General features: G+C 35.4%; 2 long non-coding RNA genes across 3 annotated transcripts in view; one reads left to right on the forward strand and one right to left on the reverse strand.

Moving 5' to 3' along the window:
• LOC121100688 overlaps positions 1-6,477 on the forward strand; it is a 238,163-nt gene extending 231,686 nt beyond the window's left edge. The window contains exon 3 of the long non-coding RNA XR_005832389.1: positions 5,859-6,477. This is a non-coding gene — a long non-coding RNA (uncharacterized LOC121100688). The remainder of the gene's footprint in view (positions 1-5,858) is intronic.
• LOC103672220 lies at positions 5,427-12,733 on the reverse strand. Of its 2 annotated transcripts, XR_005832390.1 has the most exons (4): positions 12,641-12,733; positions 10,790-10,997; positions 8,968-9,047; positions 5,427-5,491 (listed from the first exon to the last, which is right to left on the reverse strand). It is a non-coding gene; the product is annotated as an uncharacterized LOC103672220 (long non-coding RNA). The 2 variants fall into 2 exon arrangements; XR_571129.2 differs by lacking the exon at positions 12,641-12,733 and having other exon boundaries at positions 10,790-11,073.
• Between the last annotated feature and the right edge of the window lie 391 nt (positions 12,734-13,124).

Here is a 13,124-nt window from a genome sequence, read left to right on the forward strand (position 1 = left end):
CCTATCTCCTAAATTAAAAAGAAAATAATGAAAATAAAATCATCTCTTCAGTTAAATGGGAGATGCCCACAATTTGGAATAATAGGAAATAAGAGTAGAAATCAAGCTAAAATTCAAGGAGGCTAAAATGTGAGTTCCAAATAGCAGCTCTGATGGTCTGAATTGGTCTGGAACTCTATCTCTAGACTTCCGTTATATTTCTGGTGAGAAATTCTTAGCAAATGCATTCTCAATGATACAAAATGACAAGGATAGCTCATCATCTGTTAACTGCAGTATCAAAAATCTTGCATTGTAATTCACTCCTAATCACACATAGATTATTGTTGTTGTTAACATCTGGTCAGAGATAGTCTCCCTCCCTCTAGCAGTTATTTTCACTTGACAGTATCAGATTTCAACCTACATGAAATCAGAATCTTAAAAGTAGAATAAACAGTATAGAAGAAAAAATGCTGAGGAATTTCCAAAATTAGACATTAAACCACAAATCCAAGAAACAAAAAAATTACACATATTTAAACCATTGAAAACTAATGGCGACCAAGGACAAAGAGAAAATGTTAACAGCTGCCAGAACAACAACAACAAAATGCTACTTACAGAAGGACAAGGATTAAGAACTACAGCAATCTTTTCATCTGAATGTGCTGAAAGAAAAAAAACAACTGTCAATTCTATATACAGTGAAAACAGTCTTCAGAGTTTGAGAAATAAATACTTTCAAGGAAACAGAAACTAAGGGAACCCATTGCTATTAAAGCCAGTGTGCAAGAAATGTTAGAGAAAGGTCTTTAGGAAAAAGCCATGAGATCAATCAGAAAATTAGACTGTCAGTAGTAAGATGTGAAGAACGTTGAAAATGGAAAAGATACAGGTAAATACAGTATTTTTTTCTTTTTCACAGTTTTTCTAAAACATAACTGATGAACATATGTTAGGTGTTTACAGAATAAAATTCAGGACAACGATGGCACAAGCGATGGGAGAAGGAAAGGGTTTCACACAATTAAAAATTGTTTACACTGCACGTGAGATGGTATAATTTTATGTTACAGCAGCTGCAGGTTATTTTTAAATATACGTTTAAAACCCAGAGCAACCAGTAAAATAGATGTTTAAATAATATAACCAATAAATTAGATTAAATGGACTCATTAAAAACTGCTAAATTAAAACCAGGAAAGGAAGAAAAAGAGAAAAAAGACACAAGGACCAAATGGAGAAGATAGACACCAGCTAACAAGATAATCAATGGGAATGTCAATGATCTAAACCCACAAGTTAAAGGAGAATTTTACATAAAAAATAATGATCCAACTATATGTTGTGAATAAGAAATCCACTACAAATATAACATATGATAAGAGGATGGAGAAAGATGCAATCGATAATTAACCAAAAGAAATCTGGAGTAACTATATTAATTTCAGACAAGTTATAATTCAGCACAAGAAATTTTTTCAGGGATAGATGGGAGCATTACATAATGATAAAAAGGGTAGATTTTACCAAAAAGACGTAAGAATCCTAAATTTGTATTCATGTGTCAACAGAGCATCAAAATACTTGGGGAAATGATAGAAAAGAAAGGACAAATAGATGAACTTGTAACTGTAACTGGAGATATCAATATGCCTCTCAGAAACTGACAGAACAAGTAGCCAGAAATCCAATAAAGAAACAGATAACCCACAAGACAGTATCCATCACATCACTTGGATCCATTTGAGAGTTCTGGAACTCTCCATCTAACAATAGTAGAATACACAGTCTTCTCAAGTACACATGGAACATACGTCTAGGTAGACTGCATCCTGGAGCATAAAACCTTAATCAATTTAGAAGAACAGAAATTACACAAAATATGTTTTTGGGCTGTAACACCATTAAACTCGAAGTCGGTAACCGAGAGGTAGAAAACCTCCAAGTTATTTAGAAATTAAAAAACACATCTATCTAATGCATGAGTTGAAGAGAAAGTCTCAAGGGCAATTTAAACTAGCTGCCTTTTCTAACTTTCCTCTTAGCTTTAAAGAATAGTGATGGGTGGCAGCAGTGACACTTTGAATGGAAAAGTTATACAACATCAGCCTCTTTATAGACTCCCTCCCCACCTACTCAAGAGGCGTCTTCCACAGTACCATTCTGTGTGGTAATAAGAATGAATGTCAGATTTTGACCGCTCATCTTCCTTCCCCTCTAATACTGGGAGAAGCATAGCTATTGTAGAGTTTAAGAGCAGTAGTGATCTTTAAATGTGCTTGCTTTGTAGACCTGTTAAGATAAAATGGTAGGTATTGAATTTCTGCTACTGTCTTCCCTTCCTTATCAATATTTGTTTTGGTAGGATTTTACTAAGAAGGTTCTGCCATTCAGTTTCGCTCTGTTCTTTTACTTGGAAAATTTTTCCAAGTATTTGCTGTTTTTTTTTTCAGTTGTGCCATATTTTGTGTATAGTGAAAGGCTTTTCACTCAATGCTAAGTTTATAGCATTTTTTAACAAGATTTCAGTTGACCAACTCAGTTAATGACACTATGGGCCTAATTGCAAGATGAAATCAATTTCAAAGGTAACTTGGTTGGGAAGGAATTTGGTGTGAAATGAAAAGTCATATTCAGAGTTCTGAGTGATTTCTAGGCCCACTATGCAATTCTTAATTAAGAGATTATTTGCTCAGCCTCCTCCTTAGAAAAAGAAGATGGATTTTCAAAAGTACTATACTAGGAGCAAAAACTGATAATAACAGCAATTTCTTAATTTAGTCCATTAGATTTTCCTTTTATCATCTTCTCTATTACCTTTTAAATAATATTTTATCTTGCAAGGAAGCTTTGAAGATGTAGCTTCTGATAGAAGTTTTAGAGAACACTGCTCATGTTTGATACATGTGCCCACTGAAAAACCCTAGTCGTGACTCAGAGTACTTTTCAGCATTATTTTCTCTTAAAATGCCTAATATATTTCATGGTCTCCTATAACTTAAAGGTAAACACAGGGGCGCCTGGGTGGCACAGCGGTTAAGCGTCTGCCTTCGGCTCAGGGCGTGATCCCAGCGTTATGGGATCGAGCCCCACATCAGGCTCCTCTGCTATGAGCCTGCTTCTTCCTCTCCCTGCTTGTGTTCCCTCTCTCGCTGGCTGTCTCTCTGTTGAATAAATAAATAAAATCTTTAAAAAAATAAATAAATAAATAAAGGTAAACACAACTTTAGTGAAGAGATCCAAAAGATTATTTCTCATTTTGCTAATTGTTATTTCTTCTGAATTTCTGATAGCCTATTTTTCCTTCCTATTTTCCTTTTTTCTTAGGGAACTATGAAAATATTAAGCATCAAATGTAGTACAAAATTTTTATTTAGCCAATTCAAATAGTTACTAATTACAAATTAAAATTAAACAATAAGTAAGGGCACCTGGGTGGCTCAGTTGGTTAAGCGTCAGCTCAGGTCATGATCTTGGGGTCCTGGGATGGAGCCTCACATCTGGCTCTCTGCTCAACAGGGAGTCTGCTTTCCCTCTCACTCTCCCTCCGTTTCTGTTGAAGAAAAATAAGTATTCTGCTTTAGTTTAGAATGTTGAAGTTAAAGGCTTTTATAACAAAATAATTTTGTTTATAATTTTATATAAATTGTATATGTTATATAGTTGATAATATAAATTTTGTATTATATATATAGAGAGAGAATATAAACATTAATGGTTGTAACTAATGGATCAAAACCTAACATAATCCCATTAAATATACCAATGGGAAAAAAATATATAGGGAGAAAGAAACATTTCCATTATCTTCAAAATAGGAATACAGTTGATTTAGTAGAAGCTTTCTTTAGTTGGGTGTAGGAAATTAGTGAAATTTTGTTTTAAATATATTCCACTAATGGTCATCCTCAAATGATTTAAACAGATTAAACAAGGGAATATTCTTTGTGGGGACCTCTGTAGGCTGTTGGGGACTGTCTGTTAACCCTATATTTGTCTTTCATTTGTTATTTTAAAATAGTTTCAGATTTACAAGATGTATGCAGAGACTTTACAGAACATCACAGCATAGCTGCCCCTTGGGCAGTGTATCATTTTCTTAGAAAGTTCCCATATACTGCCTCATGACAATCCTTTCAAGCGGATGGCATTGCCATTTAACAGATGGAAAAAAAAAAGAAGGGTTTCTCAACCAGTGTGTCAGGACTAGAATTATATTTTCATCCACCTTGTCGATACAAAATGAGTAAAGCTTTTTAAAAATTTAAAGAGAAGGGAAAGGTGTTTAATTTGGGCCCAAGTCCGGACAGCTGCCTGGGATGCACAGTCGTCACAAAGAGGACAGTGCTCCAGGGAAGGAGCATTTGCTGCAGGGCTATCTAGGTTTTTTCATGTAAAGAGACAAATCATCGTGACGAAGGACATTCCAGAAAGTTGCAGACTTATTCTTATGTTTTTAGTAGGTACAAGCTGCATGACTTTAATCTTATGAGAAGCAGAGAGGGGTTTTTTTTTTGGTGTTTTTCCCCCCCTTTATGTTTAGAATGCTCCTTTTTGGTTGGTTAATTTAATTTATTGGACGCAGATGTACAGTGTGTGGTCAAGGCAGAGAAAGAGCTATGCTTTGAGGTTTTTTGGAGTCATTTTGACCTTGGTAAATGTTAAAGTGATAGCTTCCCTGCGAGCCCACAGACAGGACCTATGAAGGTTAAAAGTTGAGAATTTCCTTTATCGACTCACCTCCATAGCATTTACCCTTTACTGTATCAACAAAACGTAATACCCATTATTCTTGAGTAATACGTTCAGAAGAACACTAGTTCAGGATTTAGACACTGGAATTTCAGCACTGGTTTTGCAGCTAAAAACCTTTGTGACTTCAGGCATGTAAGTGAACCTCTCTGGGCTTAAATTCCTGCATCTTTAGGAGAAAGGAATTGAAGTAGCTAAACCATAAATCTCCACCAAGCTCTAAAATTGTACAATTAGATTCATTGTTCCTGTGTTTATAAGCATGGGCATTTGCCAGAACCCATTTCAAAGAATGAGAACAGAAAAAATCTTACTATTGCAAATTGTCAAAAATGCATGTCATTGTAAACATATTTGTAGGGCCCTGAAGTTTAAGCTTCATTTAGCTTCACTGTAAATCTGCCTTTAGTGACGTCACTCAATATGGCTTTGCTGGCATGTTTTGCCAGTGGGGTGGGAAAGAGGAAATGGAATATTTAATGGTATTACCCAGAAATTCTCCTGATCCCCTTTCCTGTCTGAGGTGTTGAGGGGTAGAGAAGTGATGCATTTCTACTAGTGACTCAGAAAAAATGAATTTGCTCCCTGGGAAGTATTGAAGAGCCTCTTCTAGAACCTTACTAGAGTGTAAGACACAAGTTGCATTGACTGTAAAGCCAAAGAGATGAAATACTAAGCACTTACTTTCATTTCAAAATTAAGCAGTCAACAGTGCACCTAGTATATTGGAGAAAGCAAGGATTCCCAAAAGCTACTGCAAAAAAAAAAAGAATATATTAAAGACTATGGTATGAGCAATTTGATAATCAAATACAAATGTGACAGGCCACATGACAAATGTATTTAACAGCTTGAAAGCTGGGGATAACATTTACATGTAATTCTAAAAATAAATGTGTTAAATGTGGAGAAATCAAGATTAGGTCTCAGGTTACCCTGCCTTTGGCTCATAAACCACGATAAATTTGATCTCACAAAAATTTCATCTCATAAAATCCCACTGGATGCAAACAGAACCTAGCCTATTTTGTTGCAGTCTAAAATATTCTGCAGACTAAAATAGTTTTGGATGATTTCACGTCTGCCTAACATAACACTCGCTTTTGTTTTTGTTGTTTAAGGAGGATACAGCTTTCAAGCAACAATAAGGACATTTACTACAATGACATCTCTTCAAGATAAATTACCAAACCCTTCAAGACCTAAGAAGATGGGGCTGATTATTTCCCACATGTTTGTCAAGGTCATTGAGGGAAAAAAATTGTATAAAAAGTTAATATTGAAGGAAATAATTAGCATAAAAATGAAGTAATATTTGATACTGAAAAAGATATATTATCCCCATAGCTCTGACAAATTCAGTGCCTACACAAATTATTAAGTGTCAGTAAGTAAGTTACAGTTCTCTAAGGGCAGCTCTAACTGCTTTCTGTTACTTAGACATTTCCTCTGTTTTACTTCTCTCGGGCAAAATGACTTCAATTTTTACAATGCCGTTTCCTGTTATGTCAGAATTGTGTGCCATGGTATAGAAATTCCAACTGAATATACTTACTTACTCGCTTTCTCTCTACAAAATATACATACCCAATGAATATCTTAAGTATAACTTGCTAAAATGAAGGATGTCACATTTCAGTTGCTTGTGTATACTGATAGCCTTTGTACTAAAATCTTAGTACATATCCTCACTTTCAGAATTGTCAGTTTGCTGGATACAAGAAAAGATCACTTACGGGGGTGATAATGTTAACAACTAATAACTCATAGATTAACACTACAGTGAGCTTTTATTCCTAGAATAAAAGATAAATATAACTCCTCTTATTTATAATTTTATTATCAGCTCTGTGGAAACTGTCTAAAAATTGCTTTATGTATAAATTCAGCCCATTAAATATGGTAAAATTATTGATATTGTTGCAATTATACCATCAACTATCCTGAACTGCATTTCTCTGTTCTTTGCTTATGGTTGTGTTTACAAGTAACTTTCTAGAATCCACATTTATGAAGAACTAAGAAGTTATATACCTCAGTATTTATTTGTTTAGGACATGGCTATTATATGGATAATATATCTGCTAAAAACCAATCGATCCTTACCTGTAAAACATTTAATGGTTGGAGTTTGGGGAGTGTGGTGGCAGTGGCGGTCTTTCTGAATCCCCATTAGACCAACTAACTAGGGAATACAAAATCTCTTATACAGTATATTCAGAAGCTTAATGAAAGTGTCTTCACGTGCTGCAGGGTGGAAGCAGGTGGCCAACTATGGGAGCAGGAGTAGGAATGCGGAGCCTTCAGATCATGATGCAAGTCTAACAACTGTTAAAAGAAGGACTGGGTAGGAAGTGTGTCAGTCTCCACCCCAGTTTTGAGAAAAATTTGAGCTTGCCAGTGAGCTGCCCAGTGGTCGGTCCTGAAATGGGCAGAAATCACACGGATCCTGTACTCCCTATCAGGCTCCATCTTTGGCTGGGAGCAGCCTTGAAGGAGCCTGGCCTTGGAGCCCAAGAGAAACATTCCTTGGTCTGAATGTGATAGAACCAGTAGGGTGACAGCTGAAGGGTGAAAGTCAGCAGTGCTCCCCCTGAAAGGCTGCCAAAGGGAGCTGAGCAGAGCACCTTAATAGCTGTGGCCATCTACCCATTACAGCTCCTACATGCACTTTTGCATGGTTTTCCGGGGACTCTCTTTCTGAAAAAGAACCACAGCTCCTTTTTCCCACTGTTGTAACTGGGGCCACAACTGGGTAGGAATTCCAGTATAACCTTTTAAAAAGGTAGACCTCCTTCAGATTTTGGAACTTAATCTCTCTTATTCTTAGTTTGAACGCTGACACTGGACATTGAGTAGCCATCTTGTGACTGTCAGGTAAAAAGTGATAAGGACATTGTAAAAATTAAAATAAGTATATCTGATGAAGCTAAACAGACATTCCAATGTGTAGGATTCCAAAAATCCTCAAGATAAAATAAATATATTTAATTATTAATGGAGAATTTGAAGTGAAAATCAAATTCAAGCATATACTAAAAAATATAATTCTTCAAAGAAATTACAAGACAGAACATACAAAAGAGAATTTGAATTATAGAGGATAAAAAATGGTCTATTAGGCTTCTAATGATTTCATAAACTTAAAGAATATTCCATTTAACAAGACAATACCGATAATTTTTCAGAACATAAAATACATTATCTAAGTAACAACACCCATAATTGGTCTCAAGCAGGGTTCAAAAGCTAAGACACACAGAATCAAAATGACTGACTTATCAAGTAAAAAAGATGTTGGTACTAAATCAGATTTGATGGTAAGATTACCTATGAAGGAGTAACACACTAATCACGGAGAGCAACAGTGTGTTACTGAAATAAAATCTTCAAAGTGTGGAAGGGAAGTGACTATGAATATAATTTTATTCCAGCTACACAATCATTAAATAATGTAAGTGAAATAAAAACAGTTTTAGATACAATGAAAGCCAGGTCACTTGCCATCCACACACCTGCGGTGAAAGTGCTACTCATGGGTGTAACTCAGCAAGCAGCAAAGGAGACCCAGACAGAGAGAAGGGGGTATAAGAAGTAAAGAAAATGGTAAAACCTATGGGTAAATACACCCACCCACACACACACACACACACACATGACTACTTTGTGTACATATTAACAATAACTCAGTGTGGGGTGATTAAAAAATATAAAAGTTTCCAAACAATATCAAAGATGAGAAAAGTAACTGCATTCGTTTAAGTCTTCATAAATGCCTTTTTTTCTAGCACTACAGGAGAATGTCTATTAATTCAACATCCTCTGAAGATTGTTTTAAGTAATAACTAAAATAATCTTAAGAGAGGCACCTGGGTGGCTCACTTGGTTAAGCATCTGTCTTTGGCTCAGGTCAAGATCCCAGGGTCCTGGGATCAGCCCTGCACCTGGCTCCTTGCTCTGCGGGGAGTCTGCTTCTCCCTCTCCCTGCTATTCCCTCTGCTTGTGTGTGCACGCCCTCTCTCTCTCTCAAATAAATAAAATCTTAAAAAAAAAATAATCTTAAGACATCTACCTCAAATTGACAGAAGTAAAAAAAAAATGAATATAGAATGTATAATTTGGAACAAGTGTTCTTGATCCTAGCATATGGCCATTCAGGACCAGGTAGTTCTTCGTTGGGTGGGGCTGTGCCATGCACTGTACAACATTTAGCGGCATCCCTACACTTACCGAGTGGGTGCTAGTAGCGATCCTCAGCCTGTTTTAACTGCTGTGACAACCAAAAATAGCCTCACTTGAGAACCAATGATCTAAAATAAGGCAGAAAAGGAGAAAAAGATAGTCAATAGAAAATACAGATACAAGAGAAGAATCATTTCACATATACTAGTAATCGTAATGTAAAGTTTTAAAAATCACTTACTTAAAAAGACTCTTGTATTTTAAAAATCACAGCAATACAGTGTTTCAAAAAGTCTTATCTAAATCATAATGATTCAGAAGGGTAGAAAATCAAGGGATGGGCCAAACAAAATTCCACACAAATCTATAAAAGAAAGGCAATATAATAATATTATGGGAATTTAACAGAGTAGTATATAAATAAAGGACAGTATCTAAATTATAATAATTCATCAAGATATAAAAAGCATGTACTGCTACATACCTTTTACAACAGACTAAAAGTTATAATGCATGAATTGTTAGAATTCAAAAAATAAAAGTATATTTAACATCAATTTTTCTCTAAATGAATCAGCCAGTAGAAAATATTAAGAACACTGATTAAACTAGTTTATATACAGAATACACATTAATATTCTACATATAAATATTACATATTTAATATATAACATGAAGTACAAAACATGTATAGATGTCTATATATATGTGTCAACATATGTGCTTTTATATGCTGACGTATAGAGGTAGACAGATCTCAACATGTTAGTAATAACCCCATAACCACCACCAAACACATAACACTTTCCCAAATTTGATGTTTTAGGACATAAAAAAATTCATATGAAATAGTAATAAAAACAAAAACTAAAAAATACTAGTTATCACCATATAAATCATCTTTAAAAACAATATAATTCAATTAAAAAATCACTAATTTTAAAAAGTCCCTCCTCCATCCTGTTACATTTTGGGAACTTAAACACTTCTAAAAAGTTCTTCCAGTTAAAATGCAATCACAACAGAAATTACAAAATAATTGGAAACACACAGAAATGGAAGTTAGACTATGTTTCTTCCTCTAAATCCTCTAATCGTATCTTCAGGGTTGGGGAAGAGGCCCACATATTGATGTAACACCCAGCTTCCCCGCCGTTCAGTCCATCAAAAGCTAGGAAAAGAAAGCACACTAACTCAAAGCTAGAGCAGCTTTTCTCCAAGGGGAGCAACAGAAACCCTCCCACCAGAACAACTGGGATTAAGCCCACATGTCCCAGAAACTTCTAGTCCTGTCTTTTAGTATAGGCCTGAGCGTTATGGCCAAGATCTTATTTTCCGTTGGACAGAGCTCTGCCTACCCAGTGAAGTAGAGAAAGCTCCAGAAACTCAATGGGTCATATCCCGTATTACTCAAAGCCTTGCTACCACTATCCGCAGTGAATCCATTGGGACTCATCTCATTACGTCTTTGTTTATCCCAGGTACCAAAAAAAAAATCCTAAACTGCCAGGTTATGTTTCCACACCTTAATCCAGTAAAGCCCTGTACATCTCTATTGTTTCTTCTTTTGTAGTCCTCTCTCAAGGAATATTACTTTATTCCTTGAAATTCAATGTTATGCATAAGTGTGACGCATACAATTCTCTCTACTGTCAACCTGAATGGTCCCTTTATTCATTTTGTTCAAAGTGCAACCCAGCTGTCACCTGGATGTACTAATTAGTGCATGAATTCCCTCATAGTGTCCCGCAATGGAGACTTTATTTTTCTCACTAGTGGCTTTATTTTTCTGAGTCCGTAGGATCACTGTTTTGGAAATGAACTAGGTATTCTTTTATTTCTAAAGTCACATTTAGAACGTATGACCCACCTTTCTGGTAGCCATGTGCAAATATACTCTCCAATAATTCTCATCTCTTGGTATTCACACTTCTGCGTAGTCCTATCCCCACACTGTGGGAAGTCATAGAGTGTGACTTTCAGAGCAGGTCATAAAAGGCTCTCAAGCTTCTGCCTTTTTTCTCTTGAATCACTTGCTCTGAATCTGGCTGTCATGTCCTGAGGACATTCCACCAGCCCTATAAAGAAGTACACATTTTGAGTGAGATTTTCTTCCACTACCAGCATCAACTTGCCAATCACATAAGTGACCAATTTTAGAAGTAAATCTTCCAACCTCAGTAAAGAAACTTTGATGACCCCCGTCAAGGCTGACATAAAAATTGTGCTATCACAAGAGACAATTCCAAGGCAGAAGCCTGAAGCAATGCTACTCTTAAAGGCCTGATCAACAGAAACTCTGAAAAAAATAAATATTTGTGCTGTTTTTATGGTCCTACATTTTTAATTGGTTGTGCAGCATAATACCATACAATCATTTTTTCCTAAAATCCCCAGTTTGAATCTCAGGTTAACAAGCTATATTAGCCACCATATCTCATTACTGTCATCATCTGCCTAGCCCTGGGACATCACCCTGCATTTTCTGATGATTTTAGCTAATGTCTCACTCTCACTCTTTCGCAGACCACTCTAGCAGAAATTCTTCCAAGTTTCAATAGATACAGAGATAATCCTTCCCTACACTCTAGCCATTCACTCTGTTAAACTTTGCTCCTCCAATTATTGTGTCCATATCCATACTCTAGCCACTTATTTCCATGGTTATATCAAAGAGCTTATTACAACTGTCAGTTATTGTAATTTCTCTATAATTTCAATTTCCTGTATCCTAATCTGAGACCATCAGCTCCTCTCTGCTAACTCACGTAGCGTAGTGCCCGATACCCATAATTCTTTAACCTTCTTAAAATCTATAGTCTATGATTCTCCCATTCTTCACTCTTTTGATGGGCCTAAGCTCTGACTTGTACACAAAAAAGGCCTTTGAAGGTCAATGATGGTATCTCAGTGCTTAATCTACTTGGTGAATTTTCACATTTACACGTCTCACATTTAAAATCATTATAATCAAATCAAAACTACTTCTCTGAAATATTAATAAAATAGGTAAACTTTTTATAAACAAAATCAGTAAAATTACGTGTTCAAATGCAATGTTAGAAACGAAAATGGAAACAGAGATAAAATAGAAATGATAAAGAAAAGAAATACTTTGCATAAAAGTATGCCAACAGCTTTTTGAAAACTGAGGTAAAACAGGTATTAACAAAATCTTAATTTATTCAAGAACAAGCAAACCTAACTATACCAATAGATAGAACAGAATGAACACATAGTCCAAAACCTAGGACAAACAGCGACAAAAAAGCTAGCTCAGAGGATGGAAAAGCTGAATTATCTAAATCCTTATGAAAACAAGTATCCCTGTAAGTCATAACAGAAATAGATATAAAGATACCCAAGTCATTTTTTGAGGCTGATAGGAGTATCATAAACTACTAGCTTGCAATATAAGAAAAAAATATATGGTTTATTTAATACTATTGATTTTTTAAAAATATTAGCAAAAAAAAAAAATCCTTCATGTAAACTAAAAGCAATCTACTCCAAGGAGAGGTTAGTTCAGAAATGCAGGAATGCTTCAGTGTTAAGGAAAAAAAAGGGGGGGGAGGGGTTTCAAAGGAAAACTTCACTCAGTCAGAAAATAATTAGAAGTTCATTCATTCATGATGGAAATGTTTAAGAAATGAGAAATGGAAGGGAATACCTTAAATCCACCCCCCAAAAAATAAATAAAAAACGTTAATAAATGTAATACCTAATTTAGAAATTCTAAAAGCTAGGGGCACCTGGGTGGCTCAGTCAGTTAAGCGTCTGCCTTCCACTCAGCTCATGATCCGGGAGCCTGGGATGGAGTCTGACATCTGGCTCCCTGCTCAGCAGGGAGTCTGCTTCTCCTTCTTCCTCTGTGGTTCTCTCTCTGTTGCTCGCTCTCTGTCAAATAAATAAATAAAATCTTAAAAAAAAAAGAAACGCTAAAAGCTAATTAATTGACTAATAAGTCAGAAGTAGAATACTAGCTCTTGGGAAACTCTTGCATGTGACTAAAAATATAAATATACATCCAAATGTAAACAAATGACTAATACATGGCATAGGAAGAATAACGCATGTACTTAATAAAATAAATCTGTACGCTGTAACATGGATAGATGCTTAAAGCATAATAATAGCAAAAATATTTAAAAGACATCTATATTAAAAATCAACATATCAAATCAATAAAATGACATAAGAAGCCT

Source organism: Ursus maritimus, unplaced genomic scaffold, assembly GCF_017311325.1.
Source record: "Ursus maritimus isolate PB19 unplaced genomic scaffold, ASM1731132v1 scaffold_5, whole genome shotgun sequence".
In the NCBI taxonomy this organism is placed as follows: domain Eukaryota; kingdom Metazoa; phylum Chordata; class Mammalia; order Carnivora; family Ursidae; genus Ursus; species Ursus maritimus.